This window comes from Strongylocentrotus purpuratus, unplaced genomic scaffold (genome assembly GCF_000002235.5).
Source record: "Strongylocentrotus purpuratus isolate Spur 01 unplaced genomic scaffold, Spur_5.0 spur5_scaffold_19, whole genome shotgun sequence".
NCBI lineage: Eukaryota > Metazoa > Echinodermata > Echinoidea > Camarodonta > Strongylocentrotidae > Strongylocentrotus > Strongylocentrotus purpuratus.
This window is the reverse complement of record NW_022145604.1, coordinates 5,415,835-5,429,302: the sequence shown is the minus strand read 5'-3', so window position 1 is coordinate 5,429,302 and position 13,468 is coordinate 5,415,835. Positions and strand designations below refer to the sequence as shown.

General features: G+C 38.2%; 1 protein-coding gene across 2 annotated transcripts in view; it reads left to right on the top strand.

The window, feature by feature from the left end:
• Window positions 1–2,260: 2,260 nt before the first annotated feature.
• Window positions 2,261–13,468, top strand: part of LOC100889720 (polypeptide N-acetylgalactosaminyltransferase 1) — a 55,417-nt gene continuing 44,209 nt past the window's right edge. Inside the window, exons 1-2 of one of the 2 annotated variants that reach the window (XM_030990104.1) lie at window positions 2,261–2,393; window positions 11,676–12,035. The gene's annotated coding sequence lies outside the window, so the exon portion shown is untranslated. Of the gene's footprint in view, window positions 2,394–10,929; window positions 10,994–11,675; window positions 12,036–13,468 lie in introns of those variants that run through there. The other variant, XM_030990105.1, reaches the window with a different exon arrangement.

Genomic DNA, 13,468 nt, shown 5'->3' with positions numbered 1-13,468 from the left:
AAAAATACGTAAAAATTACCAATGAACAAATTCTTTTTTACAGTGTGGGGGTGATATTGATAATAGACAAACATTTGAGGACTTTTAACCAGTAAGAAGAAATTCCATGACCTTCTGACTATATTGCAACACAAATAATTGTATTTTATTATAACGTGATATAAATATCGATTCTAGGGGATTTTGTTCACAAGATAATACAGCATTGACAAAAATATTTCCTCTTTCTCTTAGATTCAAAATCAAACGGTTTAAGGGAAGTTAGGAACACTGTACCGTATCAAAGATGGCAGTACATAACTTCTTCCTTTTCAATATATTGCTCTAAGGACGAGCCATCCTAAGAGGGCTGCAACCTTCTGAAGTCTTAAAGGTAATACAAAGTTTGGGGAAATTTGAAAATTGGGTGGATAGTGATTCTTTACAATTTTGATATATTTGGATGCCGGCATGTGGATTTATTATAAGCACTAAAAAAAGTTAGCACCTGAAACACTTCTGCTTTCGAGAAAATTTTTGGATAAATTTCAAATAGCTCCTACGGCTGTACAATGGTAGCTGCGACCATGAAAATCTCAGAATATGTAGCTGTGATATATAATTTCCAAACGGAAATAGCTATTCGGTCGGTTTTAGTCAAGAAACATTTTTTTATTGCTTAATTAATATCTTGACCTTGAGAGGGAGCTATACATCATAAATAGTTTATCATTTACAGTTTCATAGCTTTAGACTCGATCTCAACAGCGACAACGATCACTGAATATTGTAAGATCGCATTTGCTTCCAACTTGTTTTTTTAAACCAAAATTCAAGACCCCATACCAAAACTTTGTTTTACCTTTAATGCTTGCATATTTCACATTCCTTCTCTTTGTCTTCACCTTTTTTCCTTGCCGTCTTCTTCCTCTATTTCCTGCTCTCCTCTCGTTTCTTTTTCTCCTTCTGTTTTACCTTCTCCTCATTCTTCCTTTTCTCCTACTATTACATTTTTTCCTTTCTTCTTATTCTTTCTATCTATCTCTCTATTTTCTTTATCTCTTTCTTCTTCTGCCCCTCTTTCTTTCTCTTATTCTTTACCCACCCAAAGCTCTTTTCTCCTTCTTTTCCTCCTCCTCCTTCTTCGTATCCAGTTCCTCTCGTTCCTGTTTCTTTTTATGCTTAATAATATTAATCAATCATACTTGTCCAATAGCTTTTGTATGGATGTTCAGATAAAATTCATCTAAGTCACATATTATATTGTTTATAAATTTTAAATATCCATTTCGCATTTATGTGACGTCGTCTGCTTGGAGCCAGTGTCACTGATTTGATGGAGTTAACGACACTGGCGTACCGATGGGGCCGTACCGATGGGGGGGGGGGGGCAGTTGACCTCAAATAAAATAAAATTCAAACATGGTTTATTTCTAATTCGATACCAGTGATTTACAAATGTTGCTGAAATGGCATAATTTTTACCTGAGCTTCCGGGGGCTCCGCCCCCTTGACCCCACCAGGGCCCTTAGGCAGGCCCCTGGATGATCATCTGACCGTAATTAAATGCCTAAAACCCCTGAGCTTCATGGGGCTTTGCCCCTGGACCCCACGCCAATTACGCTCTACTTGCTTCACCCTACCTGATCGTAAATTCTTTAGCCCAACTCCCCCCCCCCCCCCCCACTTGTTTCGCGGTGCCTGCATCTACGTGGTGGTGATACGGATTTTTGTTAATGCCCCCCCCCAAAAAAAAAAAAAAAACATTCTTGCTCATTACGTCACTTGTTAACGCCCTTGTAACCCCAAACATACGACATGTTCAATGTATATGGGGGGGGGGGGGGGGCGGGAAATAGTGCTCCTTGGCGATGCCCATGTCGTGCTATGTACATTATTCTTTCTTGTATATTTTGTATGACGTATTCCATTATGAAAAATATGAAGTAGGCCTACATGCCTATTAACCCTGCTTTGTTGACCTTGGCCTTTTCTCTTTTCTACTTTTATATACCTTTTTAAACGTATCTATACAAGTTTATGTACTGTTACCTCCTGTGTTAATTAATCACGATGTTAATGAAGTGATATTGAAACAAAAGATATGAAATTGAAATAAGATCTAGTCCAAATCGGACTATACGTCATGTCATGTCTTTTCCTGGATCCTGGATCTGGAATTGAACTCGAGTTTGAACTTTATTTAGTGGTATTAGTAGATACAGAAATGAGGGAAGAAGTCTGAACAAAAATTGGCTTACTAGCTTCAGACGTAATTATACGCATGCGCTGTTCAATCAACATTTCCTCGTTCTTGGTGTGTACACAAACTACGTGGCTTCTCGTTGTGATTTAGCGTAAGAAGTAACCTTCCTCTCATTGCTTTACCTTCTGATTCATGTGGATGAAATTAGGTAAGTGATTGTTGGCTATTTTATTAGGGTTCTAGTTGTGTTAGTGTGTTTCTTATATTTGTGATAGAGCCACAAATGCCTTCGTTTTATAAAGCTGTAGGAAGAATGTGAGCCGGAAATTGGATATTGTCTACCCCGATGATGACGGCGAGACTTTTGGCCTGTGACAGAGACGCCCGTTAGCTAGGGCTACATGTAGTTGCAGTAGTCTAGTAGGCCTAACTTTTAGTGGTAGTTGGAACATGAATTTGAAGCTGTCCACATGTCATGCTCATGATACAAGTAGCTTGGATAGGTGTATGTGCTGATAATTAGAAGTGATGAATATATCGCTGTAATACAGAATATCTTAAATTCTTACCTTTCTTTTTGGCAGTTTAGTTTAGCTAATTTAGTTTATTCTTTAATCTTTAATTCTCCAGTGATGCCAATGCATGGCAAGTCGCTGGCTAATCGAAAGAATGTCATTTTCTGGTTCTTCTTCTTCTTCTTCCATTTTGAGTACATACATGTACTATTCACCTGTATTCACCTGTCTTTTCGGGCTCCTTTGTAAGACAATGTCTACTAGACCGAATTTTCCGTCTCTTTCGTTCGTTAAGCCTCTTATTTGGGTAGGGTCGGCTCTCTCTTTAGAGGTAGAAGCAGACTATGTATACGCATTCCCTTGCTAACACCATGGCCATTTATGGCCATATTTTTATGCCTTGAAAATCCCCCAAAATGTAATTTTATCTCGTGCATATCCAATTTATGTTACATTTTAAATTAGGCCTAGAGTAGTGGCTCCGGTCTGCGGCCGATCGGCGGGAACTGCCGATTCTATTTTTATTGGAATACTCACAGAATACTTCAATACCCTCAATAAAGAGTCCATATACTTACTTATTAAATAGAAGTCACAAATAACCTAACTGACCCACAGCGTGGTCAGCATTGACCACGTTTCGAAATGCTTTGAGTTCCCCGGTTTGCGGCACGCGTACGTCACAAAGCTTTATGCGCTACATCACGATGAAAGCATATACCAAATTACTACGGGTAACCCAAATTCTCATGTTTATCTGTTGCTATGGTAAATTTGTCAAGTTTTAAACAATTTCACCTTTTCCTCGAATGGATCATCCCATCCGGGGGAAAGTACTACTAGAAACTATCGGGTCATAGCGGGTACACACATCAGCACACATACCATCATACACGATCCCGCATGTTATGTGTGTATTAACACCCCCCGCCGCAAACCAGAAAAAACACGTAATTACGTGCCGGTTTGCGGCCACCCCATGCAACTGGCCATGCGGTGGCACAATCAAAATATCTGCGATAGGAGACAGACCACAGCCATCATACTTCCACAAAAACATCAAATTTCACCTCCAATCGGACAAATATCGGACAAATAGAGCTACAATATTGATCTAGTCATGCCTCGATCTCTTAACTTAAAAGTTAGCACCTGCTAGAATTTTCATCGGCGACTGGTGCTGTAGATTTCCGACATCGCTGACGGATACTCCGTACCGACAGGAGCACCTGCTACGGACGTTTTCGGCAAAGCAGAACTTACCGTGGAATCCGCGGTAGGTTTCAATGATTATTATCGAGTCATATTCATTTTATTTTTAAAACAAATACCCCTGGCCGCAAACCGGGCGATGCCGCAAACCGGAGACTCTACTCTAGGTCTAGGCTATAATACATCGGTTCCACTTACCAACTTGACTGAAATAATCCGTTTAATGGTCCCTTTTTAGGAAATTATGGGTCAAAATCGACATCCACGTTGAAAATCTTTAACTCTCCCTGCGCATGACGTCATCTAAATCTCATCCCTTCTAGTCTACGCCGAAGGCAAAATGATTATGAAGAAAAACTGTGATAACGCCATTACGAACGTGTAGCTCGTGCACAGTTTTTCCTTCATAATCATTTTGCCTTCGGCGTAGACTAGAAGGGATGAGATTTAAATTGGATATGCAGGAGGTAAAATGACATTTGGGGGGATTTTCGGGGCATAAAAATATGGCCATTTATGGCCATGGGGGCATAAAAATATGGCCATTTATGGCCATGGTGTTAGCAAGGGAATGCGTATAGTCGGCTTCAGTCTCTAAAGAGAGAGCCGACCCTACCCAAATAAGAGACTTAATGAAAGAAAGACACGGAAAATTCGGTCTAATACGTGTACATTGTACCTCTTTACAGAGTTTTATCATACTATACTGGGGTTTGTGCAGATGGACCACTACACCGGGGTTCCCCCCCCCCCTTCTCTTAGTCTTTTTAATAATGCAGTGGGTTCTTAACAGGCAAAGGTAGTGACTCTTCTCTACACGGGCCTCCATTTAACGTCCTATTCGAGGGACGGAGTGTTTTCCACTTAACATAGCCTGCGTCTATGAACACACAACGCAGGTTTCAGTTATCCGCCTGGGTGGGATTTGAACCTGGGATCTTTGGTTCGACAGGCAGACACTTTACCGACTAAGCCAACTCACCTCCTCTCCTTCTGGTGGGCTATATTGCATAATCTCCTCAGCTGGGATGTAATATATGCCGAATATAATTAATTTCTAAAGTGGGCTCTAGCAATTATTTCGCCCATGTTGAGCTTTTGAAAGTTATCCTTAAAGGCTCCAAGGGTGGGGGCAGTACTAACATGGGTCAAGAGAAAGTTCCATTCTGGGAATGTCCCAGGATATAGGGATTGTTTAAAACAGTCCTTTACAGCAGATAACTTCTTGAATGATAAATGAAGAGCGTACTACTTAGTACTTAGGGATTAGACATTAACTAAGCTCAAGTAAGGGTAAATCCTACCATAAGCTTGTAGAACTGTATATCTCGAAGACTTGTAGTCACCGACGGTGGAGCTCAACTTGAAGCGTTGATTTGAGATTCAGGGGAACATAGCACTAGGCGTGTTGTAGCTAGCTTGCTGTTCCTGGTCAAATCTGCCATACCCAGTATTGGGTATATGGCCACGGAACAATCCGCGAGTGTCGCAAAATGCGGGACTCGCGCGCATATGCGTTTATATACGCCAGAGCCATACTGGCTCGGGCTGAATCACTACAGAGATACCCCTACTCCAGATGATTTGTTTTGGTAGTGGTCGGTATCAACAGCAATTATTAAAGTTGTGGATGGATTTGTAGAGGAAAGTCAACCTCTGGGCTGCTCTTCTGTACTCCAATGGTAATGGTTGCCAATTACAGATAGGAGATCATCTCAGCTCAGAGACGCTGCTCCGGCATTCATGACGGTTCAAGACGAATCTTGCAGCATGTTCATGTTCATGAAGAGACATGACAATACGAAATTAAAAATGGAAGTGAATCCTTATTTACCTGTTCTGACTAGCATGAAAGTACCCATAACCAAGGAGGAATGATTAAGTTTGAGGGTATTTAAACCACACATCCACAAGGATTCACACATTCATCATGACATGTTCATGACATTAAAAGTAAATACCGTATTTGCCGGCGATAAGGCCGCAGTGTTTTTGGAAGAAAAAATATCAAAAGGTCGGGTGCGGCCTTTGCGCAACAACAACAAAATTCAGCGGTCAAAACAGCACGTCCATCCACCTACAGGACAATTATAGAATAACTCTACACAACTTACAGACCAATTTTTTATCTTGCATTGTTGACATGAAGACGAAAATAAACAGCATAACTTATGTTACATGTAGATCTAGATCTTTTAGGTAAACTTCTTGTAAATTTATAAGAAAATTGATGAATTTGGTATCAGTTTGTAGAAAAAATAGTGTTCTTTTTTTTTTTTTGGTTTTTTTTTTTTTTTTTTTCTTCCCTCTATGAAATGTCAAAGTTGGGGTAGCGGTCTATGCGGCGCTGTGGCCTTATCACCGTCAAATACGGTACAGTGTAACAACATGGAACCCTCTACATTAACAGCAAAAAATGTTTTAGTGATTGGGATACATGTACTTTTAATATCTTCTCCGATAAACTATACACAAATTGGCAATTCTGGTACATGTACATGTAAGCCTACCAATTGGAATGATTGCCAAATCAGCTTCAAATGGTAGACAATTGCAGGACTGCTCCGTCATCGCAATGACTCGGAGCCAAATCAAACCTTCTTCCGACTAGAAGTCATACAATAAACTAGAATACATGTAGAAGGCTTACAATAAACTAGAATATTGATTATGATATCTGTGAATGACCATGTAAGATTTTTTTTCTTCCTAAATTTGGATCGCAGTTTGATTGTGCAGTGTTTTGTTGGCGTTGAAAGTGCCACCTGCAACTATTTCTGAATACGTTGTTTTGGCATTGGGGGGGGGGGGGGTTAGTGGTTATGATTGGTGCTCCTTTGTGCTCTATATAATTGCTCCTTTAAAGCCCAAGTCCACTCCAAAAATAACTTACTTTCAATAGAACCAGAAAGTTATGAATTTTTAATGACATGAAAAACTTTGAAAATCTCTACACAAATTGGCAACTCACTCATGAGTCTGTGACGTATGGTCCTCACTAATTATTTTCTTTAAAGATGAAGTTGAGTTCTGGTCATGCGATTGCATTGTGAAAGAAACAGTGTGGAACCGACAAGAAAAGGTTGATCATCTAGCATATAAGAATTTGTGTGTATTGCAACGTTCTGGAATCATCAAAATGATAAGAAATTTGGCCAAGTCTTGGTAAAGTTACACACACTATACACAGAAAAATGTATATGGGACTACACGAACACGTGGCGTAAAAAGCCGGCCCCCCGATTTTTACGATGTTACATGTATATTTAGAATATGAAGGCATTTGAAGAGCCATGCTTTTCAGGGAACTTGTCTTATCTGATGTTCTTCCACACTTGCATAATAAGAATGAGTAACGCTCACAAATTATTTTTCACCTCTTCCCAGAACTCAACATTCTCTTTAAATTGATAATATAGATTCCCTATTTTCACCCTAAGAATCTTATTTTTTCACACCAGCATCCAAGTTAGATTGTTAATAGTATGTTTTTGTGTGGATGCACAAATGAAGAGTATTTTTTGTCCAGTTAAATCATGAAAAATTGAATTTTGATAAACTATTTATATAAAAATCAATAATTATAAAATACAATATTCAGAAATAGTATCAATTCTTCAAAACTCATAAAAGTTTTTGGGAAATGTCATGCACGCAATATGATACAAATCATATAACCTGGGCAAAGGCATGCGGAAATCAAGTTTTGGGGGATAAAAAGGGAAATTAATGGGATTAAACTATATACCTGTACATGTAAAGCAATAGATAAGTTGTGAGGACATGACGTCACAAACTGATAACCAAATTGGCAATTTGTGTACTGATTCTCATTGTTCCATAGTTTTACATACTTTTTCAAAAATTCTTAACTTTCTTATAATTAGTTATCCGATTTTGCACAAACTTTTTTTGATTGGTTTGTCTGATTTTTCTGCTTCTATTGGAAGTAAGTTATTTTTGGAGTGGACTTGCCCTTTAATCTTCGATCGCAACATTTACTGGTACTGAGGTGTGTAAGAGTTAGGAGACAGAATGCCATGCTCCCCCACTGCAGTACTTGAGTGATACAGTACATGTACATGTAGGGTTTGGTGGTGTTTTGTGCTAGTACAGTGTTCATGTATCTTGTTTTGGAAATAAGCCATGTCTCTCTCTTTTGACATTGACCTAGATCCTATTACTCATAACATACAAGTAATACCTCGCAACTCCTAATGTACAACACATGCTAATTAAAGGTCAATGAATTTAAGATGATGCCATTGATAATGTATGGCACCCTGACTACCCTCTTACAAAATGGAAAGGAAAAAATGTTGCTGAGTGTGGATGGCAGAATTAATTTACAGTCCACTGTATGGTTTGTTCTTATTAAATTTAAACATGTACTGTAGGTACATGAAAGCCTATGCTCTGCACTGATAAGGCCTGAATACAAAGTAAAATACATCTGTAAACATAGTAGGGAAGCCTACTCAGCATCAATGCTGCAATTATTATTACCCCTGATATGTGAGGTACCCATTTACATGTACACCTGGGTGAAGAGTGGGAAATGTGGATTAATGTCCTGCCAAGGGATGTGAGGATCGGGGTGGGATTTGAACTCCTAACTCTCGGATTTAGTCAAAATAGATGAACCACTAAACCACGGCACCTGCACAGATGTATACATGTACTATGATTCTTTCTGTAATACCCCTGATAAAGATAGAGCTCTGTCTCCCTTGACTTTAGCACCTTCGGCTCAAGTGTGAATGGTTCATGTGCATGAGTTCATTTCTTGATGTCATCTGACTAATTGAGAAGACATGTTCACACGTAGGACTAGAGGCGATCGCACTCTGATCCAGGTTTAATAACACCTTTCAAGGCTCTCATTCATTGTGGAGATGGGTCGAGCGTGGTGGAACAGCCTGTTTACACTGCAGGAAATTTATACGAAACTCCTATAGAGAAACGTTGTGTAAAGAAGACCCAGCTGTGAAAATAAAAATGGTATTTTCTTACACAGTAAACTACTATTTGTACACAAACACCTAGCGAGGATGACGTTTAGCGTTTTTATTTTCGGTTTTTATCAATGACTGAAATTACCGCCTGGGACAGTTACCATCTGTGCACAGTACAGTACATGTACATGTACATGTACATGTATATCTCTGATGAGCGACAAACATGTACAGTGTATGTACAAACATGTACAAACAAATGTCTCACACTGCATACATGTATTAAAGTGCACAAAATCATCAATTCTTTCATTCACTCCTTTCATTAAATCATTCTTTTATTCCATTTATTCATTCTTTTATTCATTTGTTCCATTCATTCTTTAGATTCATTCACTTATTCATTCCTTCCTCCCTTTTTTCCTTCATTCATTCCTTGATCCATTCATTCATCCATCCATCTTTTAATTCATTTATAAAAGGATCAAGGCTACATTGGATTTTTTTTATAAGAGACAACAAATAACAACCATTGTATAACAAACAAAAAAATTAATCGTTAAATCATGACCAGGGGGCCGTTTCTCGAAACCAACTCCATGACAGTCACATCTTTGTCGCCGACCTACGGAGATGTCATGAAGTGGATAAACCGTTTCACAAAGCCATGACAGACATGATATCGATATATCGCGATACTAGCAGCTCAAGAAGATAGTCTTTGTCACGATCCATTTGATTTATGAAGAATAACCCAAAACAAGTTTTGGGGCTAAAATTGTTCAAAAAGAAATATATACATATAAATTCTCCTAAAATAAATAATAAATAGTATCATTATCATATTTACATCATTAAACGATTTGCATATTTCTGTAAAGATTCTTAAATTGAAGAAAAACCGGTGAGTGTTTTTTTTTTGACAGTCGAATCAAAAGTTAGTTGAAGGATACCGTAATGTGATAGTTTATCAATACGTACTTTTTTGTTTATTATGACGAGGAAGTTTGTTGAGCACTAGCACTAACAGTTTTGTTTACATGGTAAGCAAATATACACAAGGCTACTCATGTCTAACCCGCACATTCTGATGAGGACATGTTTCCATGATTTTATTCATCTATTCATAATCTGTAACAGGATATAAGTTTATTACCTATGCGGAATTGCGTGTATCTTTTTGATAAAGACATGTATACAATCTACAATAGATATCCCAAGGGGAATTTAAGACCGGTTCAAACTTTTACCCAGTAACATATGTCAATGGGTCTCAGAGTGACGTAACTTATAAACACCCTCTACCAACTTTATAAGAAACGCCCAAATAGGGAACATTCAACATCACAAATTCCACACCTAAACCAGGTCTTGAGACTAGGTGCCCGGGTGATATGGGCGCCTAAAATCAAAGTTTGGACCCCCAAAATCTAAGTCTGGACATGTTGAAGTTTTTACGTACGGCTCATGCTGTAAAAAGACAAATCTGGACCCGCTTCTAAAAATGTTGTCTTGGAGCCTTGCCTAAACCGTGACTAAATGCTTTTCTATTTCATGCATGTTCAAAGACCTTTCCAAGTGGACTGGTCCAGTTTCGCAGCGTGCAACATTTGTACACACATATTTAATGAGTCATCCCATTAATTCCATTGTTATACTTGTTAATAGTGAACTGTGACATCATACACATGGAAACTTTAAAGAGAGCTTGAATTGAATGAATGCTGCATTTGCCTAACTACATGTACTACACTGTAGGCAAGAACATTATTTATTTCCTTCTTAGTGAAGCACTCACATGAATGATTTTGATTACCCTCACTGCCTTTAGTTGAATCCGCTTGCAGTCATACAGGAACAATACACTTTTATAGTCTTACAGAACTGTAAATGTATTGCTTATGTGCAGGTACAGGGTACATGTATTAAAGCCTATTGTGCAGGTATGATTTTAATTATAAAGAGAATAATTTATTGTGGTTCCATTTGTGCCAATCGAAGCAGACTGGTACCTGCACATATTGCAATCAAAACGATTCCTATTCATATTTGTGAAGGCTAATGTGTGGTGGGGTATGATACATGTAGGTCAGGTTGATTTTTGAGGTCAGTTTGGTGCATACAGAGTAAGGCTGTGCACAACAGTGTAATGAGATACCCGAGTACTCTCCCAGGCTTACAAGCGAATACTCAAGTATTCGGATGCCATGTTTTTTAATAATTTTTTTTGATTTTTTTGTTGATTTTTTTGATTTTTTTTTTTGATTTTTTTTAAAATTGATTTCTGATTTTTTTTTTGCCACCACCATACCACTGGAACATTATGCCAGGTCCGTCGCCGAAAACGCATGCAATTTTACTTCGAGTTGCAGTTGAAGGTGCGATTTAATAATAATAATAACAATAAAACAATGCTGTTTTAAAAACAAAGATGGCAGAATAATCTATTTTCCTCCCGAGTCCAAACAGAAATCCGGACATTTGGTCCCAGTTTCTGAGTGGTGAGTTTGATAGTGCATGAGTTGGGAAACATTTTTACCGACGGTACCATGCCAGCGGCCGCCGCTCTCCCTGGCACTTTTGCCGAATATTCAAGTACGAGAAATCGTACTCGAGTAGTTGTCAACAGTACGGGTACAGCCCTAATACAGAGTAAGATTTGCTACTGAATATGTAATGTCTTTGCCTTTCCCAGTGTTGTATTAAAAAGGAAGCTCGAAGTACACTGTGTGTATTTGCATTGTTATTCTTGTCTAAATACCTGGATGATTAAATATTTATTGCTGTTGATTGCTCTCTTTAATCCAGATCCAATTGACGAGTAGACCGGATCATCCAAATACAGAAGTGGAACATGACCCGTTCATGACAACGAGCGAAACAACAACGTTGGTGATTTCATATTCCAAAGAAATAAGCCATTCGGAAGAGGCTTACAAGAACTACCTGTAAACATGTTGCCTAGGAGAAGACAATGTAAAATTATCATAGCCACATCGCTATTTTGGATCTTTGTGGACTTTGTCTTATTAATGTACTACACTGCGCCCTGCGTCGGACCTAAATGTCAGCAGCCCACCAACGAGGATGGATCGGGTCCCATCAAGAGGATTATTGACAGAGCTAATAAGTGGATGAATGAATTACCAGAGGAGAGGAAACAAATGGGTAAGATAATGCTGGTCCAGTTGCAGAAGGGCCCTACATATACCTGAAAGCATGCATCCGATTGAGCTGAATATTCAGGTTAAAGTGTACCAATCGCTTGAAGATATAATTTGTGTATAGGTAGAAAGTAATTAATCAATCTAAAAAAAACTTTTAACTTGTATTTTGTAGGTAAACGGATAAAAAGTTTGAAGAAAATATAGGATAACATTTGTAACCCTGCGTACAGGGCTTGCACAGAACCCAGTCGGACTTTGGTTCTGTGTGCGCCCTATTCTATACAAGTGTGTACGCATGTGTCGAGTAGTCTACACAAGGCTTTTTACAATTTACTGGGAGTGTATTAAATTGCAATATCTTTGTGAACAGTCGAACCTGTCTGTAGCGACCGCCCAAGGGAAACACTAAAGTGGTCTTTGTAGACGGGTTTCTATAGTACAAGTTTCATTGAGAAACCATTTTCAAGGGAAACAAAAAATGTGGCCTTTGTAGGCAGGTGGTCACTAAAGCAGGTCTGACTTTAATAAGCTTTAATAAGAATATTTGAAGCTCATAGTATATAGTAACATGGAACCCATTTCACCAATTTCTTGTCAGAACATAAATTAAAGGCTATTTTCTAGTACTTGAGAAATAAATGAAAGCTCTATAAATAGTGCATATCACTAACCTAAAGAAAGTTTCTACATGCATGCGCTTTAAGAAAGGAGAGATACGTTTACAGGTAGGGCAAAATAAGAAATGAACATTTACATATACATGTATGCCTGGTACCAGTACATATCCTGTACATGTATAATGTACATGTACATGTACATGGGTACAAATATCAAATAATTAAATAATGTTCATGTGTATTATAAACCGAAGATATACATGTATACATCTTAGCACATAATGGAGTAAGACGTGAATCAGCTCAAGTTCTATTGTGTTTTTTCATAATCATAAAAATTGCAACCGGGTAGTCACAAACAATACTACATTTCATAAAAATGCATACACAAGGCTAGTGGATAGGATTTTAGAAGTCGTGAATTCTTGGTAATCAGTCACATTTTCGTACAACAGGAAGTTCTTTGTTACATGTGCTCCAGCAGAGAGAGAGAGAGAACGGGAGAGAGAGAGAGAGAGAGATGAAAATGAACAGCAACAGCATGCCATGCATGGATATAAAAGAATGTACATGTACACATGAAACCATGCTACTTGCTTTCTTTTTTGGGGAACACTTAACAACCAGAATCCTTTGTGACAGTAAACTTCTGCTACATGTAGTTGTCTGTAAACAGTCATTTTAACAGCAAAAAATTGTCATGAATTGCAAGTATTAAAAGTACATTCATAATAGTGCTGTGTCGATTGTGATTCATTTGTTCTTGAAAAAAAAAATGGAATGTAATATATTGATACAACAGGTACATTTGTACGTT